This window comes from Strigops habroptila, chromosome 2 (assembly GCF_004027225.2).
Source record: "Strigops habroptila isolate Jane chromosome 2, bStrHab1.2.pri, whole genome shotgun sequence".
Classification (NCBI taxonomy): Eukaryota; Metazoa; Chordata; class Aves; order Psittaciformes; family Psittacidae; genus Strigops; species Strigops habroptila.
Window position 1 is genome coordinate 100,011,806 of NC_044278.2, and position 24,233 is coordinate 100,036,038.

At 40.5% G+C, this 24,233-nt stretch overlaps 1 pseudogene; it reads left to right on the forward strand.

Annotated features, from left to right (window-relative positions):
* The first annotated feature begins 8,625 nt into the window (after window positions 1-8,625).
* LOC115604457 lies at window positions 8,626-23,118 on the forward strand (annotated as a pseudogene).
* Window positions 23,119-24,233: the final 1,115 nt, after the last annotated feature.

Below are 24,233 nucleotides of genomic sequence, written 5' to 3' on the forward strand. Positions count from 1 at the left end.
AACCATCATGTCACAGCCAGAGGATAAGCTCCTGCTCTGGATGCGGGAGTCAGAGCCCCCTCCACCAGCTGTCTGTGGGGAGCAATGCTGTGGGGTGTCAGAGCGTTGGGCATAGCCTGCACTGGGCTTGCATCCCACACGAACAGTCAGAGGCTTCACAGTGTTCAGGAAGTTAATAATCACTTACGAGCTCAGAAGTTTTTTATGGCTTTTAAACTCAAATTTAATTTGACTTTCAATCAAGTTGTGTCAAATTTAGCTTAAGATTAGGTGACAGGCAGTCAGGTTAAACTGCTGCTCTTCATTTTGCTTTTCTGCCAGCCCAGGATGAATAGATTTACTTTTTTCTTAATTTGCATATAGGTAGGGGTGCTCAAAAAGAAATATCTGCATTCCCCAAAGCCTTTGTTATGCAAGTAAGCAAACACCACCAATGTAAAATGCCATTGTGTGACATTTGCAGCAATACCCTATTTTGTGTTGGGCAGGAAATGTTTTGTTTGGGTTTTTTTTCCGGATGCATAGCTTGATTTCCAAGTTATTTTCTGGCATTCACTGTGACTAGAGAAAGGATGGTGGGGATGACAGACAAGCTGGAAAGTCTTTGAGTCTCAGATTAACATGTGTAAATCATATGTTTGAGTTTGAGTCAATCCCCTAGAAATTATTTTCCCCCAGGCTAGATTGCTTTTGTTTTCTTTTATGTTTTTCTTGCTTCAGCAATGTGGGTTGTAACCAGCTTCCTAGGATTGTCTGAACATTTTTACTTAGTAAACTTAGCGCTGTGCCCTCAAACATCTATCTATCTGCTCTCTTTCTCTGGTGCACTGTATTTTATATGGTTTTCAGTTTGTTGTACTAAAAGCATTCAAAGAAGTGTTGACAAGCATTTTGTGGTTTATGGCTTGGTAAGCTTAGGAGATGGGCATCCATTGGATTCCTCTAAGTAGAAATGTCCAGAGCACGACTAGTGGTGGTTGTTGGGGATCGACCTGACTGGTCTCTGCCCCCAGCCTCCCCTACAAAGGGTTACTTCCTTATAAGAAACTTACAGAAAATGTATTTTAATAGTGCCTTGCGGAATTAGACTTTTAAATTTCAGGGAGTCAAGACCATTGCCCCCACTCTTGGAGCTACCATTTTAAAATAGAAGTGTTTCTTAATCCTGGGTGGTGCCCCTGTTCCATCTTTTTTGCTCATGTTCCAGAGAAGAGACTGTTTTGCACACAGGTCATCATGGGGTTTTTTTGCCTTGATTTGAAAGGGTGTCTTACTAGGTGGTTTCTCTTGCTAGGTGCTTTTATATGCACCTACTTTCTTTTCCTGGCAATTAAGTGTCTCGAGCTGGTAGCAACTTCTAGGCTGTCCCTCTGCCTAACTGAGCTATCCTGAGTGTAAGCCTAGAGTTGAACAGAAACAGCTCTATTCTCTTCCGTCCTGTGATCTTGTATCAATTCATCAGTTATTATTTCCTCTTGTCAAATGAAGCAATATCAAAGCTTTGAAATGATGGTGCAGCTTTTCCAAAGAACAATTTCCCTCGCCTCCTCTAGCCTCCTGCCTTTCCCTGTGTATTTGATAGTACATCAGCTTCCTCTTGAAATGATCCCCAGTAGAGCACTTCAGCTATTTCAACCAGGGTTTTTCTGAAGGTATTTTTTACAAACTAGCTTCTGCAGCAGAGTTTAGTTATAATGAAGAACAATAATAAAACCTTATGCCTTGGAGAGCCAGTCTCGTACGCACTAATGCATGTGGTGAACTCTATGCCTGAAATATCCCCACTGGATTCAGTCAATTGTACTGTTTGCACACACAGAGTTAAGCACCTGTGTAAGTGCTGCCAAGGTAATGGCTTTAAATCTCGGTAGAAGCTAAAAAGATGTGCACTGCAGTGCAGGAGAGACTAAACCACCTCACATTCATTGTCCTTTTTTTCATTATTATTATCTATGTTTCTAAAGCAGCTGTTATTTAGCAACACATATAATGAAGAGAAGGGCAATGATTTTCCAAATAATTTCTTCACCTCACTCCAATACTTGTCATCAGTTTGATCTAGGCAGGATATTCAGGAAACTTGTGGTCTGGGCAATTTTCCAGTGATGCTGAGAATATCTGATAGAAGGCAGCAAGGGCTATAGGATTTAATCCTAGCACAGTTTTTCAGATTAATAAATGACATAACCAAAATCCCTCCAGAGTTAGTTTCTTGCTGTTACTGCAATATTGAATTTGGGCTTAGTCTGCTCCAGTGTTTCTCTTTGATCTAATTGCCTAGAAAAATCACAGAACAATAGTCTTATGAGTTGACAGGATTTTAAATGCTTTTGGGTTTGAAAACAAGGACCAGATAAGGACTGTTTCAGGAGTCAGATTAATGGCCAGCCTCCAGTGCAGAGATCTTGGGTGAGGAGTTATTCTGCATGGAGTTGTTTGCAGCATGTGAGTGGAGCCAGAGCAGTCTGTCTTGGTGGCCAAAATCTTCAATAAATCAATGGAAATCCTGGCATGGCCAGCATATGTTCGGTGAACTTCACAATTTTTACAGCCTTTCTGTACAAAGCTTCATGGTGAACTGAACAATGACTTAGAATGCAATAGGCTATTCACAATATCACAGAGTTTTCCTGGGGGCATTGTTAATACCAGTGCACTGTGCCAACCCAGAACAGCTGAAAAAAAGGATGCCTGGAAAACTGGAAAGATACTTGTTCACAGGAACACACAGTGTCAATGAATTTTGCAATGGGAAGTCTGTAAGCATGGATCTTTCTGGGTGCTGAGTAAAGCGGAGGAGAAACAATGCCTCTTAGAGCTTTTGTTTCAGAGCCTGAGCATCTTTTGGTATTCATCATAATTTTCAGTTGCTGCTTATTAAGATGTGTCTGTAAACAAAGAACTTCTTAAAAAATACGTTTTTCAAGGGTAGAATGAAAAAGGGTGGAAGACTTTATGAAGCACAAGTTAACAGCTTCCAATGTATAACAATATAAGCAAGTTAATAAACATTGAGTGGTAGGTTATAAAATTCCTTTCAGTGATATAAGAAAACAATACATTGTATAAAATCATAGAATAGATGACCTTCCTTTAAAAGCCTCAGCAATTTCTTTTTAATGGCAACATAGTATTTGGAAATACTATTTCCTAAATAAACAATGTCATACCACTTAACTTAAGGAAATGTACTTTGGTAAGAAGAGTTTCAGCACTTGTTTTTCTCCTTCCTCTTTCTCTAGAACAGTTGCATTGACTTCAATGAGTTAGCCCAGCCTTGGTTGTGATGGAGAAGGAGGAAAGCCAACTCGGGAGGCAAAACATTCCCTATGTGTAGTATGTCTACTATGGCAGGGAAACATTTGTTAAAGAGAAAAATCGCTGAAGGATGGGCTGTTCATTCAAACTTTACCATATACTTTTCTCAGGTTATCACAGTCTAAATGCTGGGAACTATATTCCGACCAGATCTTGGCAGATTTTGCAATGTTTTCAATGCAAACAAATAAAACACATACAAAGAACCAGCACACTGAATTTGTACCAGTATCACAGACTTTGCACTTCATTAACACTGTAATTTAAGCTCGGTCTTGGCTCCTGGGTTTTAGCCGGCAGAGGCTGCTGGCATGCTGTGCGGTGTCTGTGGCCAGAGATGTTTCACGTGAAACACGATTGCCAAGAGTGGTGCCACAGCACTGGAGAGGAGTCTAGCTGCAGGGCTCTCTTCTGCCCCTCTGTCCCTGGGAAGCAGCCTCTGGTGTCAGATTAGAGGAAATTTGTTTAGTAGCTGTTGTTTGGCTTATGCTGGAGCCTTTCCCTCACAGTGTGAAAACCAGAAAAAGTCCTGGAGTTCTCTTCCTGTCAGAGTTCCAGAGAGGTCCTCTTTCTGCATTATCTCCTTGGAAAAGAGAGTCTAATATTAGCCAAGTGCCAGCACAGTTTCACAGTACCTCTTCTCAACTGGTGCTGCATGGGAAGGACTGAGAGCTCCAGCTTTCCTCTGGATGACTTTCCTTCATTCCTGAGTCATGGCATCAGCAGTTAATATTAGACAAGCAGTTCAGAGCAGACATCTATCTGCAGCTCAGCAATGATTCATCTCCCATTCAAATGGCATAACAGATTGATGGAGCCCAGAGGCTCCTCACTGAACACAGGGACCCACACAGGGTTTCAGAATAGGTGCTATGGGATGGCTGTAACCTAAATATAGAGACTTAAATATTTGGCAGGCTTCAAAATAATTACGATTTAAAAAAAAAAAAAAAAAAGAATTAGAGATAAAATCTGGACTCTGATGCAAACTTTATGTTTGATGTAAGCATAGCCATAAACAGGAGTCAACTGAGGTCTGCACAAGGTACAGGGTATTATGCTAGCTTGATGCATTTGCCTCCCTGATCTTAATCTGAACTATGGTTTTTATGATGCAAGTCAGAAGGCAAGTTTTTAATATTAATAATATACTTTAAAATGCACTTAGTGTTAAGATCCAGATAATTCTGCAAACAAATTATCAAAAAACCTAGTTAAGATCCATTTTGCTGCTGTTATTAAAATTGTTGTTTTCTAAGATGCCTGCCCTTATTTCAACACAAGAAGTATTTCAATTTGGGAAGACGTAAATTTACGTGTCACAGGCTCCATTATGAAAAGAAAACTGCATGGAGATACCAGAAAAAGAAACTCCACTGTTGTCATGGTGACAGCAATTAGCAGCAGTTAAAACAGCAAACAATGGATTTAATGGGTTGGTCTAATAGTGACTTAATTACTTAGCAGTCTAGTTTGTCTATCAGCATTTCAATACACAGGAACAATTCAGTGCTGTGCTCCCACTACATGATGCTTTCGCTTAGCATTTTGAGTCTATTACAAGCAGAATTGCAGTAGCATCATTACCATAAATATTTTTGATTCCAATGTGGTGGGAAGGCCAAGGTAAATGCTCTCTAGCAATCCCACTTGAACACCTCCTGTCACACAGCAGAGAGCCTGCTAGACAGAAAGGAGCATTCTGTGCTCATTTTACTGTGATGATAAAAAAAGAATAACCTGAATTCCACTGCAATTGTATCTCCTTTAACATGGGTGAGAATTTCAAGCTATGAGGCCAGTCAAGGACATACATCATGGCTTATGTCAAAAGTACATTTTCTTTTGTACAGACACCAAATGTCTGCCTTTCTTTCTTCTCCTCATTACTTCTTCAGGCTGCAGAAATGGCAAATACATTCACATTAATTCTCAAGTCTATAAACGGGGTTGTTGCTACCATTCCCTGTTGGTGGAAGCAGCACAAAATGAATGCCATGAAGTAATCATAGAATCATAGAATAGTAAGGGTTGGAAAGGACCTTAAGATCATCTAGTTCCAACCCCCCTGCCATGGGCAGGGATGCCTTGCACTAAACCATGTGGTCCAAGGCTCTGTCCAACCTGGCCTTGAACACCGCCAGGGATGGAGCATCCACAACCTCCCTGGGCAACCCATTCCAGTGCTTCACCACCCTCACTGAAAAGAACTTCTTCCTTATATCTAATCTGAACTTCCCCTGTTTAAGTTTGAACCCATTACCCCTTGTCCTACCACTACAGTCCCTAAGGAAGGGTCCCTCCCCAGCATCCTTATAGACCCCCTTCAGATACTGGAAGGCTGCTATGAGGTCTCCACGCAGCCTGCTCTTCTCCAGGCTGAACAGCCCCAACTCTCTCAGCTTGTCTTCATACGGGAGGTGCTCCAGACCTCTTATAATCCTCGTGGCCCTCCTCTGGACTCCAACAGCTCCACGTCCTTTTTATGTTGAGGACACCAGAACTGTGCACAGTACTCCAAGTGAGGTCTCACAAGAGCAGAGTAGAGGGGCAGGATCACCTCCTTCGACCTGCTGGTCACGCTTCTTTTGATGCAGCCCAGGATACGGTTGGCTTTCTGGGCTGCAAGCACACACTGCCGGCTCATGTTAAGCTTCTCGTCAACCAACACCACCAAGTCCTTCCCTGCAGGGCTGCTCTGAATCTCTTCTCTGCCCAACCTGTAGCAGTGCCTGGGATTGCCCCGACCCAGGTGTAGGACCTTACACTTGGCTTGGTTAAACTTCATGAGGTTGGCATTGGCCCACTTCGCAAGCGTGTCAAGGTCCCTCTGGATGGCATCCCTTCCTTCCAGTGTATCAACCGAACCACACAACTTGGTGTCGTCGGCAAACTTGCTGAGGGCGCACTCAATCCCACTGTCCATGTCACCGACAAAGACGTTGAACAGGACTGGTCCCAACACTGACCCCTGTGGGACACCACTCAGGGTTATAGGTTTCCAACTGGACATTGAGCCATTTACCACAACTCTTTGAGTGCGGCCATCGAGCCAGTTCTTTATCCACAGAGTGGTCCATCTATCAAATTGATGTCTCTCCAGTTTAGAGAGAAGGATGTCGTGCGGGACCGTGTCAAACACTTTGCACAAGTCCAGGTAGATGACGTCAACTGCTTTGCCCCATCCATTAGTTCTGTAGCCCCATCATAGAAGCCCACCAAATTGGTCAGACAGCATATGCCCTTGGTGAAGCCATGTTGGCTGTCACCAACCACCTCGTTGTTTTTCATGTGCCTTAGCATGTTTTCCAGGAGAAACTGTTCCAAGATTTTGCCAGGCACAGAGGTGAGGCTGACTGGTCTATAGTTTCCCGGGTCTTCCACCTTCCCCTTCTTGAAAATGGGGGTTATATTACCCTTCTTCTAGTCATCAGGAACTTCACCTGACTGCCATGATTTTTCAAATATGATGGACATGCTATGCCATAGCTTCTGTCTGCCGTGTCAAAGTGAGTGCTTCAACGCTGTCCATGGCTGGTAAATTCTGCATGCTGCCAGTGTCTATAGGCCAGACCTTTAGAAAGTCTAAGCTACTTAGGCTGGTATTGCAGCCTCTTCTCAGTCTGGGTTTTTTCAGTGACAAACAGACTATTTTTGGGTTGTGTGGACCAGGTAAATTATATTAGAACAAGAAATGTATGTTATTGCAAACTTAGGAAAAAACTGCAAAATGGATAAGTCAGATGTGAACTAAGTTTTATTCTACTCCAAGCACAACTAAGCTACAATATGCAAAACAGGAGAGGGGAGCCTTGTTTGTGCCTTATCACATGGCAGAAATTTGAAATGTTGGCTCTGTCAGGAAGACGTAACAAAAGTTGTTTAGGGATACTGAGCATGTTTGAAGCTCAGTATTAAATCCTTCTGCACCTTTCCAAGCAATCAGATTTCATTTCTTGTGAGATTTTTCCTTTTTGTTTAGTTGCCCTTTTCAACCTAACTTAATGATGGAGGAACTACCTGTCTTTGCCACTTGTAAAGCAGACACTGAATGGTAGCTTTAGCCTTTTTTTCTTGGCTCTTTTGAGGGTTCTTTTGCTTTGGGAGTCTTGAAATTGCCACCTTTTAAAAGTTAGGCATTAAGCTTATACTGATTAAAAGTTGGACAACACTGTAAATAAAATAAATTGCAGTGCTCAGATGACTTACTTTTCCTTTTCTCAACCAAAGGAGTGTGAAGCTCTCTAAGCCTTGTTAAATCAAAGTGAAAGATTAGTAGCTCATATCTCTTGAAGTTAGTGAGTACAGCCTCTTCTCCACGTCTCAGGTGACCTTTCTTTAAGCCCTGAAGGACTTCATTTTTCATGTCCAGGTCAATTTGACATCTGATGGAAGTCTGAGATTGCATTGTTGTCTGTGTTACCTCATTGTACAGGGATGTGAACCATGCTCAGCTACACTGTCTGAAAATATTTCAGTCATCATGTAAGAAACATGTCCAATAGCTAGCAGTACTTATTATTGGGTATTCACATCCTTTGCCTAGATGGACTAACAACCATTTTGTGCCCAAAGGTGATTTGGCATTCTCTGGAAATCCAGGGTAGGGAAATGAAGGACAAGCCAGATTTGTTGAAAAGGGTATGTAGCAATGTTCAGAAGTTGACTTAAAAGAGTCTGTGCCCCAGGAGTACCTGTGAACAGTCTAAAGAAAAGCAGAGTAGCTGGGCTGAGTTGCTGCTGGCAATGTAGCACTACAAACCTTCCCATCCACAGCAAACAGAAATCCCTGTTTGCATGGCTTCTGTGCGAGAAGCTAGAATCTGTGATGAATCCAGCACACTTGTGTGACAGAACTGCATGGTTATGGACTGTGGCCCTTTCGGCACTATAATATGGCTGCAAATTACAAAGTTATTTCTGTTCATAGAATCACAGAATTACATATGATTGAGGTTGGAAGGGACCACCAGAGGTCATTTAGTCCAACCTCCCTGCTCAAGCAGGGTCGTCTTACACATTGCTGAGCACATTATTCAGGATTATGTCCAGATGGCTCTTGAGTATCTATTCCAATGCTGTCGCCCCCAAAGTAAAGTTCTTCCTCATGCTCAGGTGGAACTTCCTCTGTTTTAGTTTATACCTGGTGCCTCTCATCCTATTGCCTGGCACCACCGAGAAGAGGCTGACCACATCCTCTTGACACCCTCCCTTCAGATACTTATGTCCACTGATCAGATTACCCCTGAGCCTTCTCTTCTCTAAGCTGAACAGGCCCAGCTCCCTGAGCCTTTCCTCATAGGAATGATGTTCCAGACCCTTGATCATTATAGTAGCAGTTCCCTGGACTTGCTACAGCAGCTCCATGTCTCTCTTGTACTGAGGAGCCCAGAACTGGACAGTGCTCCAGGTGAGGCCTAACCAGGACTGAGTAGAGATGGAGGAACACATCCCTTCCACCTGCTGGCAATGCTCTTCCTAATGCAGCCCGGGATACTATTTGCCTTCTTGGCCACAAGGGCACATTGCTGCTGGTTCATGGACAGCTTGTTGCCTACCAGGACCCTCAGGTCCTACTCTGCAGAGCTGCTTTCCAGCAGGTCAGGCCCCAGCCTGTACTGGTGCATGGAGTTATTCTCCCCAGGAGCAGGACCCTACACTTGCCATTGTTGAATTTCAAAAGGTTCCTCTCTGCCCATCTTTCTAGCCTGTCTAGATCATTCTGAATGGCAGCACAGCGCTCTGGGGTATCAGCCACTCCTCCAGTTTTGTATCATCAGCAAACTTGCTGAGGAGGCACTCTGTCCCTTCATCCAAGTCACTGATGAATAAGTTAAACAATACTGGACCCAGTATTGACCCTTGGGGGACACTGCTAGTTAAAGGTCTCAAACTAGACTCTGTGCCACTGATCATAACTCTCTGAGCTCTGCCATTCAGCCAGTTCTCAATCTACCTCACCATCCACTCATCCAGCTCGCACTTCCTGAGCTTGCCTATGAGGATGTCATGGGAGACAAGTGTTGAAAGCCTTGCTGAAGGCCACATAGACAACATGCAGTGCTCTCGCCTCATCAATCCAGCCAATTGTCCCATTGCAGAAGGCAATCAGGTTGGTTAAGCATGATTTCTCTTTGGTGAATCCATGCTGTCTGCTTATGATCACCTTCTTGTCTTCCATATGCTTGGAGATTGCCCCCAGGATAAGCCCTTTCATCACCTTTCCAGGGATGGAGGTGAGGCTGGCTGGCCTGTAGTTCCCAGGGTCCTTCTTCTTGCCTTTTTTGAAGGCTGGGGTGACATCTGCTTTCATCAAGTCCTTAGGCACTGTTACAGTCTTTACCATCACAAACTATGCATGAACCATAGTAATGATCATGTTTCCTTATTATTGCTGAAATCTGAAATCTTAATGCGTCTATCTGGTTCAGAGGCATTATAAAACTTCCAATAATATGTTGCATTGTTGCATATACTAGTATATAGTACAACACTAGTACACTTCATATATATTATGGTTTGGGGAAGCATGTATTCTCTTAATCTTCAGAAGACTGTCAAAGGAGGCAAGAAATTTCTGTAGGTGTTCTGAAGCCAGGTCTGTAATAGGAAATATTGGCAGGAGTGTCAGGGCTAAGTGATGATTCCTTGTACTCAACACCTATTGTGTATGCATATATAATAAAGTATTTTTGCCAGTTTTGTGAATGGAATAACCTATACCAACAAGAAACAAATCTAGTCAAACACGTCTAGAAACAAATCAGTAAAAGTTTAAAAGTGTTTTCACATGCTTCATTTTCTGTTCAAGGAGACAAGTTTGCCCTATGAGTATGCAGTTCATTCCACAATGTTTTTACCACCGTAAGAATGAAATCATACTCACTTTCCCAGTGCATTCATAGCATAATTTTGTGGTTTAATATCAACAAATGACAGAAATCATCTCCTTTGCCATATACTGATGGCTTTGTTATTGTTAGCATGGTGAAGGTATTCCTATAGTATTAAAATAAGTAGGATTTCTGCCAGTTGCAGTAATAGTAAGAGAACTGGAACTCATGTTTCCTCTTTGGCTAAAGAATTGTTCTGAATCATAATGCAGGACTGATTCTTTTAGCATGGCTTTTTCTCTGTCAGGTTGGCTTTCTCCTTTATATAGGAAGGTCGTGCTCTGTGTTAATAAAATCTTGTGTATGCTGAGCTCTTGGACTCTGAGATGGGCAAGGGATAAGATGAAGCTTTTTCTGTTTAGATAAGTAATTTCTTTGCTGCAAATGCAAAGGTGAAGACATCACATTCTACTCTCCTACTAGGAGTCAGACACTCAAGTCAGTATAGTTATTTTATATTACTGAAATATCTGATCAGAGTCTTCATCCCAGTTGGAAAAAAATAGTTCCTGGAGTGAAGAGCCTCAAATAGCTTTCCTTGGTGTTAATACCAATATGTGAAAATTAACTTCACTTTAATCTGTGATCTTTTAGTCATATGGTAATTTAACAGAGAAAGTGAGGGGAACCTAAGGGACATAAATGTGTCTAGTCCTCTAATTTACACTATCTAAGAAAATGGTCTGCGTAATTGCAAATAGTATAATTCTTAAAGTTTACAAAGTAGAAGAGTCTCTTGGGGAAAAAAGAAGACCAAATAAAAGGTCCAGAAGACTTTCCTTATTATATAAGGTTCTGTCTTTATTGTAAAATTAAATTAGATGCAGAGCATGAAGAAACAAAATGTTAATATCAGATCTTATCAATGTAGTTACATTGCACTGCTGTGCCAATTAATATGGGCACAATATTGCAATGCCATCATGACACAGTTTCTTTACTCCATAAAGAAACCTCATATTTCTGTGCAGCCTTTTTTATTTCTGCATAACACTTAGTATTGTCAGATAGGTATATCATCACTACCTGCCAGTTCTTATAAATTCTGTTTTTCCTAAGGGTCAATCAGGATTACATTCTAACTTTTTTTTTTTTTTAACTTTTTCCAACAAAAATGCACTGTGGTCAGAAAATTACATCTCTTAAAAGAAGCAACATTACAGGCACAACAAGCAATCCGCCCCAGTGGAAGGCAAAGTGTAACAAGGTCTGGTATGACACCATCAGGAAATCTTTAATGCCACAGAAATTGAAAAGAAATTATCAGAAAACGTGACTATCAATAATTACAAGGGACGGTGTGAAGAACTAAATTCAGGACGACTACAGCATAGCATGAATTAGAAATAGGATAAGGTTTTATTAATATATACAAAGCAAGAGGAAAACAAATAGGAAAAAAGATCAAACAGATAATGTGAAGTTGCATTTTTCTTTGGGTTGGTTTTTTTTTTAAGTTAGTAGTAGTCATCAAGTTCATAAAGTTTTAACCAGAGGACAAGAGTTTAGACCATCAAAAGGAAGTAACGTCTTGAAGAATATTTAGATAAACTAGGTTACACAAATTTTTAGGAAAACATGAAATTAATCTTAAACTACTGTGAACTAGCAGGTTGTCTCTGAGATTTCCAGCAAGTGAAGAAAAACAAACTTGTTTCCAAAACAGAGAGAAAGGGCATGAAAAGGAGGCCAGCCTACCTTAGATTTATGCAAGGATACTAGAATAAATAATTTAAATAATCTAATTTAAATAGAATAAATTATTTAAACCTACAGAATACTAATGTAATGGGAAACAGCCAACATGTATTTGTCAGGAGCAAGCCAATCTGCTTTCTGTCTTTGACATGGTAATCATCCCAATAGATAGGGTAGCAGGAGAAGACATGATATATCTTGACTCTCATGTCATTGTTACAAGTAAAATAAATAAATAGAACCAAGAATATGAGAAAAAAAAAAAATCATTCTCAAAATGGATCAGTGGTTCACTGTCCAATCAGGACATGTTTCAAAGGGGATGCTCTTGGGACCCACCCTACATCTGTTTCTATGCAAAATTTTAACTAATAACTTTGATCGCAGGCTAGAGAGTATACTGAATAATTTGTGAACAGCTCCTGTGTAAGAACAGTTGGTATTATTTTGGAAGATGGGATTTGACATCCAAATTATGGCGGTTGTCTGAAATCAACAAGAGATATGGAAACCATCAAGAGGGACGTACCATGCTCCAGAAGAAAACATTCAATGAACAGAGTGAGAAATAATGGCCAGGCAAGACGGGCCACAGGCCAGATGCATGTGAGTAGTGTAGTGCTGTTACAAAACCAGCCAAATACCTGTCTGGGGTATGGTGACAGAGCAGTTTCATGGAAGGCAGAAGAATGAGTCAACCTCCTGCACTTGGTAATTTTGAGATCCTAGGTGGAATGTCATATCTGGTTTTGGGGACCATGCCTTACAAAGTTTGCAATCAATATGGAGTCATTTTAAACAGCTGGTTTTATAAAGCATGACTTATTAGAGGAAGCTGAAGGAATTTGGTCTGCTTAGTCACGAAAGGAAAAAAAATAAAAGACTGGAACAAACATAATAGTCTTCAAATATGAAATTATTTTTCAGACAGCTGTTCTTCATTTGACATGTGAAGAAAAAAAAAAAACATCCTGCAGCAAAGGTTATTTACCTCAGATATTAAAAAGCTTTTAAGGACCAATTTGGGTCACATTTGGGCCATCCTTCCTGGTGGAAGTCAGAGGTGCAAAATACTAACAGTCTGAATATTGCAAGAGGTCTCAGAGGTAAAGAAGAAATGCCACCCACAGTGGGATTTTCTGATTTTTGACACAGTGACCCATAGAGTACCTCTGCTTCTTCTGAGGTATCTGCAAGTCCTGATTTCGGCTTCGATCTCACAACTGTTAGTGGTTTATTTAAAGGAAATAATACTGTTATTTCTAAGCTAGTTATCACAAATTCTTGGAGATGCAGAGAAGCTCCATAGGACACTCAGGGCCCATGGCTGACACCTGCAGGCTTTATCTGTCATTCACGTGGTTGCTCTCACTGGGCTTATCAGCTGAGGCTGTTGTCTATCAGTTCAATTCTCACCAACAGCAAGGAGCCTCAATTAAATCAGGACCTTTGTCTTCCTTCCATTGATATTTTCATGCAAGGTATTGATGTACCGAAAATATCCTAAGTTTATTTCTAGTCGATGATACATAGTTATCTCAGGATGGGGTCAGGTTAGAAAACTTGACTCTCTTTTTCTTAGAAAAATGTGCGTCCCAGGAGAACAAGCTTTGCCTCGTACGGTCCCTTTTATTGTTCCAAACTACTGTAGGGCAGAACTGGTGCACATTCCAAATACACCCTTATAGTTTAATTTTCACAGTAGCAGGCATCAGCTACTTTTAGCTGTATTTTAAAATGTAATCATTTAATTTAGACCACAATTGGCTATCATCTGTTGTTTTATCACTGTTGCCCTGTTGTCAGTATATCTGTTTTAAGCCTCACCTACATGTTCTTAACAACATGTTTACTGGTTGCAAGGTCTTCACCAGCCATTGGGCGTCATTAGAAGAGATGGCAGCTTCTAATTGGGGGTAGAGCAACATGGTCATGGTTTTGGAAGGAGGGGTGGCTAAGCAGCTTCCATGTGATGGGTTTGACAGTTCTGTGCTGCCACCTGAGAGCAGACACCTGAGCATGGGAGTTTCACTCTGTATTGCCAAAAATTTATTCTCTTGCTGAGTAAGACATTGAGACCCAGAATGGATCCAGAACAGCATTCAGGCATCTGAGCTGGGTGCATATTTAAACCTCCTTCACTAATTAAAGTTCTGTAGTGCCAAGGCCTCTTTTGGGGTTGGTGTCTACAGAGCATTGCAGAGATTTTGCTTTTTTCCTCTTTCCAGTGCAGCCAAGTTTTCAGGGCATTCACCCAGAAAGCGGGAGAGCTCTATTCACCTCCCTTCTCAGCTGGAGGGATTTCAAACCCACATTCCCCATACTCGAAGACGTGCCCCAATCCTCCAACACTCGACTGCACTGGGCTGAGAAAACCACGACCACCATCCCTTGGAACCTGCAGCCAGAAGACCTGCAGGAGGTGGAAAGGGAGCCTAATCCTGTAGCCCAGCATGTAGGAGCACATCCAGCAGGGAAGGAACGACAGCAGCTGCCTGCATTATTGCCTCTTTGTGCGGTGACTAATATAAAGCATATAAGCAAGAATAAATGATGCTTGAGAGCAGACAGAGCTGGCTCTGAGAGCCCACCGGGTGAACCCCAGAGGTACTGTGGCCAGTGAGACCAGGGCAGCACCCCAGGCAAAGCCGTGCTGCTCTGGGTGGGAACAGGGGAGGAGTAATTCAGGCTCGGAGCAGATGCCTCAAGGATGGCACAAAGCAAGGGAGGAGAACAGCTTGATAAGAACTGTTCCACCTGACCATATCTTATTACCCTCTTCTGCTGGTTTCAGCGATAGGTATCCCCTCTCCTATTCTGCTGTGACAAGCATTTCAGAATTATCTTTAATATTAACGCAGAAGTAATCCTGCTGAAAACAGTATAGCTACTCAGTCGCTGAAAATTAAGCATATAATTATATTCCTGAATCAAGGCTTTAATAAGTTAATTAAATTTCATAATTATAATGATTTTTATAAAGACAGCATCCTCATTTGCTAATGCTAACCATAAATGTGTGAATATAAAAGAAGGAACAATTTTTCCAACCTAAGTAATTAATGAGTTATGTTTTTAATAGGAAGAAGGTTTCAATGGAAACACTGTTTGAAGTCTACTCAGTAATTCTCTTAAATAATTCATAGAATCATAGAATCATAGGATCATAGAATGGTTTTGGTTGGAAGGGACCTTAAAGATCATCTAGTTCCAAACCCCTGCCATGGGTAGAGATACCAATTCTTTGGTGTATTAGTATTTTTCCCCCTCTTTTAATTTTGATTAGACTATAATGAAGAGAATTAAATCATATTTAACTTAGAATTGTGCCTTCTATATAGGTTGCAATTGTTCCTATTAGAGCTGAAAAACATAAAGTGACATCTGAAGTGTACATACAGTATATACAAAAGAGTCTCTGAGATAAAAATTTTGTGATCCTTGAATACTTACCAAAAGTCTCTGAAGGGATTTAATTTCAGTAAAGAAATTTAATAGAGAAAAGCAATTTCTAATTACACAGATTTCTTTTTACCATTTAACAGGGTTTAAATTGAATCACTGACCTAAAATATTAATTTTGAAAATTACTTCTTAAAAAAAAATCAAAGTTATTGATGCTCTCAGTTTTGTTCTCTGAAGACAGCTGAATGACACAAAAATGTATCTTGCATTGTCTGCTTGTTCTAAATAATCCCTTTTAGTAGGATTAGTCACAGTATTAAATTAAGAGAAGGAGCAATTAATTATATTCTTATGAAATGAAGAAGAGAAGAATCTTTGAAACGTTCTCCTTTCCTCCTCACACCCTCCCTTTGAAATCTAAAATTGCATTATGTATTTTTCAGTTATGGAAAATCTTTCAGTCTTCAGTTTAAACAAAAATGGTGGAAATGAGCAGTACATGGCACAAAATTAATCGGGATTGACTTTTAGGTGTGCCTGAGAACTGTGTGGCCAAAATGAAAAGGAATACTTGATTTATAACAACCATTAATCCATGAAGGCTTTGCTGCTACAAACAACTGCCAGGGGTTTTGGGCAAGCACCTCTGCTCACCCCAAACAAATATTTCTGTGCTTATATTTCTTTTTTGCAATGGTTTCTTGGATGTTTAAAAAATTGAATGTGGTCCTACTTGTCCCCATCCCTGTGGCATGGTATTGGTTAGTATGATAATAATATAACGATCATTAAAGCCTTTTTTGTAGTGAACATAAAGGTTTTTTTCTAGCTTTTGTTTCAAGCTTTGCGTAACAGCTAAAATGCTGTCCTGGTTTCAGCTGGGGTAGATTTATTTTTTTTCCTAGTAGCTGGTACAGTGCTGTCTTTTGGCTTTAGTTTCAGAACAATGCTGATAACTTCGTTGTTGCTAAGTAGCACTTACCCTGATCAAAGACTTTTCAGTCTCTCATGCTCTGCCAGTGAGGGGCACAACAAGCCGGGAGGGAGCACAGCCAGGACAGCTGACCCAAACTAGCAAAGGGATATTCCATACCACAGCATGTCATGCTCAGGATGTAACCTCATAACATCCTTCCAGTGTCTGAAGGGGGTCTACAAGGATGTTCGATAGGGAATTTTCTTCAGGGACTGTAGCCATAGGACAAGGTGCTTAAACTTAAACAGGAGAGATTTAGATTAGATATAAGGAAGAAATTCTTCACTGTTAGGGTGGTGAGACACTGGAACAGGCTGCGCAAGGAAGTTGTGAATGCCCCATCCCTGGCAGTGTTCAAGGCCAAGGTGGATAGGGCCTTGAGCAACCTAGTATAGTGGAAGGTGTCCCTGCCCATGACAGGAAGGTTGGAACTAGATGATCTTAATGTCCTTTCCAACCCAAACCATTCTATGATTCTGTGATTCTATAAACTGGGGGGAGTTACCCAGAAGGGACAGATCACTGCTCAAAGATGAGCTGGGCATCAGTCATCGGGTGGTGAGCAATTGTATCATGCATCACTTGTGTTTTCTGAAATTTAATTTCCTCTTTTTTGTTGTTCCCTATTGTTATCAGTATTGTTATTGTTAGTATTGTTTCCATTATCATTATACTTTACTTAATTTCAATTATTAAACTGTTCTCATCTCAACCCGTGGGTTTTATGTGCTTCTGATTCTACTCCCCATCCCACCTGGGGTGGGCACGGAAGTAGCGGAGGGGGATGAGCAAGTGGCTGCAAGGTACTGAGTTGCTGGCTGGGTTTAAACCACAACAAAAGCTCTGAATATTGTTCTGTGGAAAAAAGCATGAGGAAAAACTTCTGGAAGAAACGACAGTAGGTAGGCAGCTACAGAGGAGAGCAGTGTAATAATAAGGAAGCATCACTAACTGTCTCATAAACTTTGGGGAAATGACCAGAGATTATTGAGAGAGATTGCGAGGGCTGTGAGAGCAGAAAACACAATATTGAGAAACCACAATTATCCATATGTAGGTTGCGTAAATGATACACAGGGGCACAAAGCCTCTTGGAAAGATTAATCTGAGAACCCACAAAAGGGAAACAAATCTCATTAGTCTGAAATGGTGCATCAGGCCCACATCAATAAGTAATTGTGCAAGAACCACATTCTCTCACTGAATTTAATGTGACTGTAATCAAACCACCTGATAGAACAAAAATGCTTTAAAAATAAATCCACTGCACAAAAGTTTACTACCAAAAAGGAAAAAAAACTCTTAAGGAAAATTGAAAGGGAAAGCCAAAAGGGTAAAAAGCTAGCAGATAAGTGTGAAAAGTGCTGAAAGACTCAATTTTGAATGCTTAGTGTAGGTGTATGGCTGTTCAACAGATTTCTATGTAATTTATAATTACAAATTAAATGAATAAGGTAGTAATAAAGTTTGCTGGTGACACAGAGTTATTCAGGATTACCAACTACAAAGAGTTGCAAAAAAAGTCTAACGTGAAACTAGTGACTTGGTGCAAAATTGCAGAAAAGTACTCATGGATAAATGCTAGGTAATGTGCATAAAAAAACTAATTAAGTGTACAGGCACAGTGGTACCCTCTATTCTTGTTCTGGAAAGAGATACTGAAGTCATTATCAAACTCATTTTCATTGCCTTGAAAAATATTAGCTCAGTGTTCAAATCTGGTCAAAACAGTATTCAAATATTAAGAACAAAAATGAAAATCCAGAAGAATGGTGGAAGATAAATACTTAAGGCATCCATATCTTGAGTAGTGCAGGAAGTTCAATTTTTCTGGAAGGATACAGATGACCTGTCCTTATAATGATCAGAGGTGCTAACTGTTTGTGTATGAGGATAGATTATTGGGTTATAGCTCTTCACCTCAGAAAAGGGAGTATCATAAAAGTATCATGAAAGAAGTGTATACATTAAACTGCTGGTGAGAGAGAGGGAGGTAGCAGCCTGGAAGCCGGGAACAATGTTCGGTTAGTGAATAGGGAGCAAATTTCCGTATTTTCTTACAACAGGAGAACTACAAGGAAAGATTTAAAACAGAAAGAACTTTTTTTTTTTAAATATATAATTAAATTGCAGATTCCTTTGACATGTGAATTTGTGTAATCAGAAGTACAAGTGAGTCCAAGAAGGTAACCATAGAGGACAGATCCATCACTGGCTATTAGATACAAGCTCTAGCCTGTATAGCTGAGGAAGCTATTAAGCTGCTGACCTCAGGCGGCAAGGGGAGAGAGCATCACTATGTTTCCTTCTTTCCTGAACATTTGGTGCTCACTGCTGCCACAGTCCCATGCTGGAGGGATGTTTGCTCTGACCCTGGATGATTTTCCTCTGCCCTGATACTGTTTTCACCACCTGCAAGCTTCTGTATATACTGTAATTTAGAACAAAACTAATTTTCATTTAAAGTACCATTCATTACAACAAATGCATTTTTAAGCATCTGGGCCTTGGTTTTATAGTGTTTGGATGGTGGGAAATCACCTTAAAATATGTTGAGCAGCTAGTGAAAGATTGCTCTAGGGGTGTAGCCTAGAGTCACCCCTCTAGGAGGACTCCAGGGAGACATTATGAGGTATTTCAATGCTTAAAGGAGGCTTGTAGAAAAGGTGGAGAGAGGCTTTTTACAAGGGCCTGTAGTGACAGGACAGGGACAATAGTTTAAAACTGAAAGAGGATAGATTTAGATTAGATATAAGGAAGCAGTTCTTCACTGTGAGGGTAGCTGGACATTAGAACAGATTGCCATGAGAAGTTTGGAATGCCCCATTGTTGGAATTGTTCACAGGCAGGTTGCATGGGGCTTTGACAACCCAATGTAGTGGAAGGTGTCCCTGCCAATGGCATGAAGGTTGGACTAGATGATCTTTGAAGGTCCCTTCCAACTCAAACCATCCTGTGATTCTCTGAAATATTGCCCCCAGTGCCATCCACTCATCAGTATGAGAGGAGTTGCAGTAGAAGCAGATCTGAACCGTTTCCACTGGAGGGGAAGGAAACAGGCTCATGTTGTTGCGGGGCTGCAATCAGGCCCTCAGTGAGTGTTTGTGCCTCACCGTCAGCTAGCATGAGCCATTCTGTCTCTGAAACAGCACCTTTACTGCTCAATACAGATTGTTCAGTTTAAACACAGTTTCAACATATAAGGAATTTAACGCCAAGGAAAATAAAGAAATGGGGGTTTTATAAGCCACCTGCTTTAGGTGGACATGGCTACATGGTGATCTTGGAGCCTGACTAGTTTGGCTTCTATTAAAAATGATCATGTGCAATAATCTGTGATTTCAGGATAGTGTAATGTTGCCCCATGCAGATGCTCTGTTTCCTTCAGTTATGCATTTTTAAATGGAATACATCACCCACAGCTTTTTAAATTATCTGACAAATTTATCTCGACGACACTGAAGTTTTGCTCAGGGTGAGGTTTTATTGATACACTCTAATTACTTAAATGATACTCAATGCCCTTTTAATTAAAAAGGCATAATGTTTCAATGTCAACCTCTTGACTACTTCTGGGAGACCTGGGCTTTTGGAATTGATTTCTGTTCCTCTCAAACAAGTGAAACCTACAGGCAGAGCCGTTGAATGACTGAATGTTAAAAGACCCTATTTCGTCAAAGCTTGCCTTTTGATCCTCACATTGCCACTGAGGCTCTGAATGCATCATTCATTGCAGGGAGAGTGTTTTCCTACCTCAGCTGGATTGCATGCTGTTATTCTTTTAATTGTAGTGTCTTTTTTTCTGAGGCAAAATGGATCTGATGGTGTATGGCTGCCCTGGCAGACACAGAGGCTGCACATACAGTGTTTCTGCTAGCATTTTCTATACTTATGTTTCTAGAAAGAATCAAAACCTTGCATCTCTTTTTTTTTTTTTTTTCCCTGCCTTTTTTTTTTTTTTAATCTTACAATCACAGAATCACAGAAAGGTTTGGGTTGGAAAGGACCTTGAGATCATCTAGTTCCAACCCTCCTGCCATGAGCAGGGACACCTCACATTAGACCATGTCACCCAAGGCTTTGTCCAACCTGGAACTGAACACTGCCAGGGATGGAGCATTTACCACTTCTTTGGGCAACCTGTTCCAGTGCCTCAGTATCCTCACAGTAAAGAATTTCCTCCTTATGTTTAACCTGAACTTCTTCTGTTTAAAACCACTACCCCTTTCCTACTGCTACAGATTCAACAGATCTTGAAAGATCTGTTCTTTTTCTGTGGAAACCAACACCTCAACAGCTTAACCAAAAAAACATTGGTTTTGTAACCTGAAGTGGTATGTGTAGAAGTATCTACCCTAAGCAACATGGGCATTTTCATTGAGGAAAATACTAGGTTGGATAAATATCACTAATTCAATTGCTTTTCATTTTCAGAGTATTTAATATGTGTCCTTTCCAGCACTATTCTGGGATTGTTTCCTATTATTATTTCTCATGTAACTTTTTTTTCATGTAGCTGAAACTTTGCTGAAGTCGCTGCTGTGCACAACGACCTAATCAACCTTGACATCTGCTGTGAGTTGTCTAGAGCTGCGTGGTTGGCTGCAGGAGCCAACCTGCAGAGCTGCTGTTTGGCAAGTTTCTGCCAAAGCCTGAGACCAGTTGTCCTTTTTGGGGCAAAAATTTTCATTGAAAAGGGAGTTAAATTTAAACTCAATTCTGACTCAAGCGAAGCTCTGCTGCTTGAGTTTCACCATCATAACGATGAGGTGTTGTCCATGTCATGCATGTTTGTGTGGTGTGGGGGGTTATCAAGCAAGAGTGGGATTATCTAATTATCGGTTTTATGATATATGCTTGTTAATGGCAGAAGCAGACAAATGCTAGTAGACTAAATGTCTTTCACCCGTATGTTGATGATTTAAATGTATACTAGGCTGATAGTGACTGTTCACTTTTTCTTGTCTGTTACTGACATCTGTCAATAAAGACAGGCAGTTTTAACCTAATCCTTTCATAACAGATATCATCAGCAGGATCACTAGCGTGGCTGTTCCAACGACTATGTATGGCCTCAGTCTTTCAGAAGTGCTTCATTCACGCTGCAGATGAGCATTAGGGGAGTGTAGAAAAGGGCCAGGTTGCTTTGCCACAAACAAAGTGGTAGCTTTTCACTGAGAAAACAAGACTGATGTGTTTTTTATTGCCAATCTGAAAGATGTCATTTGTTTCAACATTTCTAAATTCTGCTATGTTTTTAAAATAAGTCAGTGTGTAATGAACTCTTTAGTTAGAGATAGTACAATGTTAGAGATGTTAGAGATAGTACAATAACATGTAGCACAATGGAAGATAAATGATGTATTCCTGTGGTGCAAACCACCGGCTGCCAGTGTGTCAGAGCTAGTCCCTGTCCTTATACTCTGTATTCATTAGTGCCTCAAGGGATACTTATTCACCTTATCTGTTCTGTTCTAGTAATTCACCATTTTTCAACGGAAAAGAGGCACATGCATGCAATAAAAGAGATGGCTCACATCTGGAGAGTAGGAAGCCAGATAATGATTTATGTGTGGGCAATGGAGCAAAAATGGAGAAGATCTGAAAAGCAAGATGTCTTTGTTCGTTGGAATACTTCACCTCCTTCCTGCTCCTCAGATAAGCCTTTCTCACGTGGAGTACAAAAATCAATTCTTCACAAGGACAAAGATCTGGCTTTCAAGCAGCCCCATCATAAGTTGGATGGGACTTCAGAGGTACACAGGACAGCAAGGAGCTCATCCTGTGGAGGGGAGAAAAAAGCACCATGCACAGTGTTAGAGAAATCTCTGAGATGGTCTCTGTTCTCAAGATCACTTGATTCTGTATTAGATTTGGGCAATCAATCAGTGGCACCAAAAAGAACTCATTAGTTACTGCAATTACAGTGTTCAGCTGAATGAATCAAACAGAGAAAAAACAAAGTTTAAAAAAAACTCAGAGTGTGCCTTTCCAAAATGCACTTGTCATGTTTTTCTACATCGCAAACTGGGTTTTGAAAATACAACAGTTTTTGAAGTGGCTGTTAAACCTGTGCTGCCCATGTCACCACGCTGCTCAAAGGCTTTCAGAAGTTGCTATTCAGAATTAGGGCAAGCAACTATACAGCTCCCTATGGCTGCAGATACTTTTCATGGTTGCAGCAGAGTGTATTTACCTGACCTGATTTCACATCAGAAAGAATTAGTTGTCAGACAACCACTTAAAATAGATCATCACCCAAAACAAGGAGTTTTCTGCCAACCTCAGAACAAAAGCAGAGTGGGCTCTTCTCTGCAGAAAACAGTCAATGACTGTGCCCTGACTGTGCCAAGCAGACAGCAAATGGGTTCTGGTGGGATCTGGATGAGGTGATACCATGTTTTTAAGAGAGGGAGTTTGTTGAGCTAATATAGCATCATATTCCTGAGCTACGTATTGCTAATTCATACTTTGACCACACCAATTGGTGTGTGATCGCAGAAAAGACCAAAGTGTGGGAGATCTAGGGGAAATATCCTTACTGAAATGCACAGGGAAAACTTAGAGACTTTTTTCCTTTTGAAAGCTCAGCACCTTTGAAAATCTTTCCTGATGCTTTTTATAGCCTTGGGTTCATTTTGGGGAAGAGGGGAGATATACAGGGAGAGGACTGCTTTGAAACTCTCAGGTTCAGTGACTGTTTTCTTTGATTTTGTTCTTAAAATACATCTCTATTGAATTATTTTTCTAGAGTTATCATTTCAGACTGAGCACATTTTAGCACACTAATCCCTTTTCACAAACAGCTGCCAGCTGTGTTTTGTTGCTTGAAAATAGGTAAAATACATTTGGAAGGTGATTGCTGGATTTCTTTTTATGTGTGCATTAAAAGTGTTTGTTATTCATTTATTACTATATAATCATTCATGCCAACTTTTTATTTTAAAATTTATTGTACTCTGCCACTTGATGTAACATAACGCGTGAAGTAATTGAAAGATGCACTATTTTATTACAGTCCACTTTGTCAGCCTATATGATACTTCCAGTCATACGAGACAGACAATCTTTCATGAGAATTACTAGATGTACAGAGCCCTCATGGCAGAGGCAGTAACTCATAACACTGTCATAGTCTAGAGATCTTTTTCATTGCCTTGTAGCAGTCACAGTCAAGAAAGAAGAGATATTTGGCTCCCTATATGCCACTACCTGATCCCCAAAAACCATAGTTTTAAAACTGAGTTTGACATGTATGCTTAGGGATACAGCATATATAAATATGGTAAACCAGCTTACGCGTTGCTCTTTCTCCCTCTCAGCAAAACTAGAAGTCTGAAGGATTAAATAACTCATGTAAAACTGTGCAGTGAATGAGCATAGCACAGAAAAGTGTTCCAGTGACCAAGAGTCAATGAAGAAAATATTTTTTAACATCAGCATGCAATACTAATGCTTTTATATTCAGATTCCCCTTTTGCAAAGAAGATCAGATTCATTATCTGATTTTTATAAAGAAACTGAAGTAATTAACTTTGCTTAAGGTTGCAATGTAGAGTATGTATTTAGAAGAAAACCAAATAAAGATCCCAAACAACATGGCTGCTTTGCTGATGACTTTTCTGTCTATGGAGGTCTATCGATAATTTTACTTCCTGCCTTTGTTTCTGTGGATATGTGAATCAGCAAGTCAGAGACCAAACTTGTTTTCTAAGAAATAAGCCCCTGCATGTTCTTTACGTGTCTGTTAGTAGCAGATGCATATCATGTTTCCAAACGTAGCATGGAACCATGCAGTAATCTGGGTTTTTTAATTCACCTTTAATTCAATTTGGATATAATATCTGTAATCATATTTCCTTTACTTCCTTCCATGGAGTTCACATCAGCGGTATCATAGCACATCTTGTATTGTCAGGTGGAAAAGCTAGAGGGGATAATCA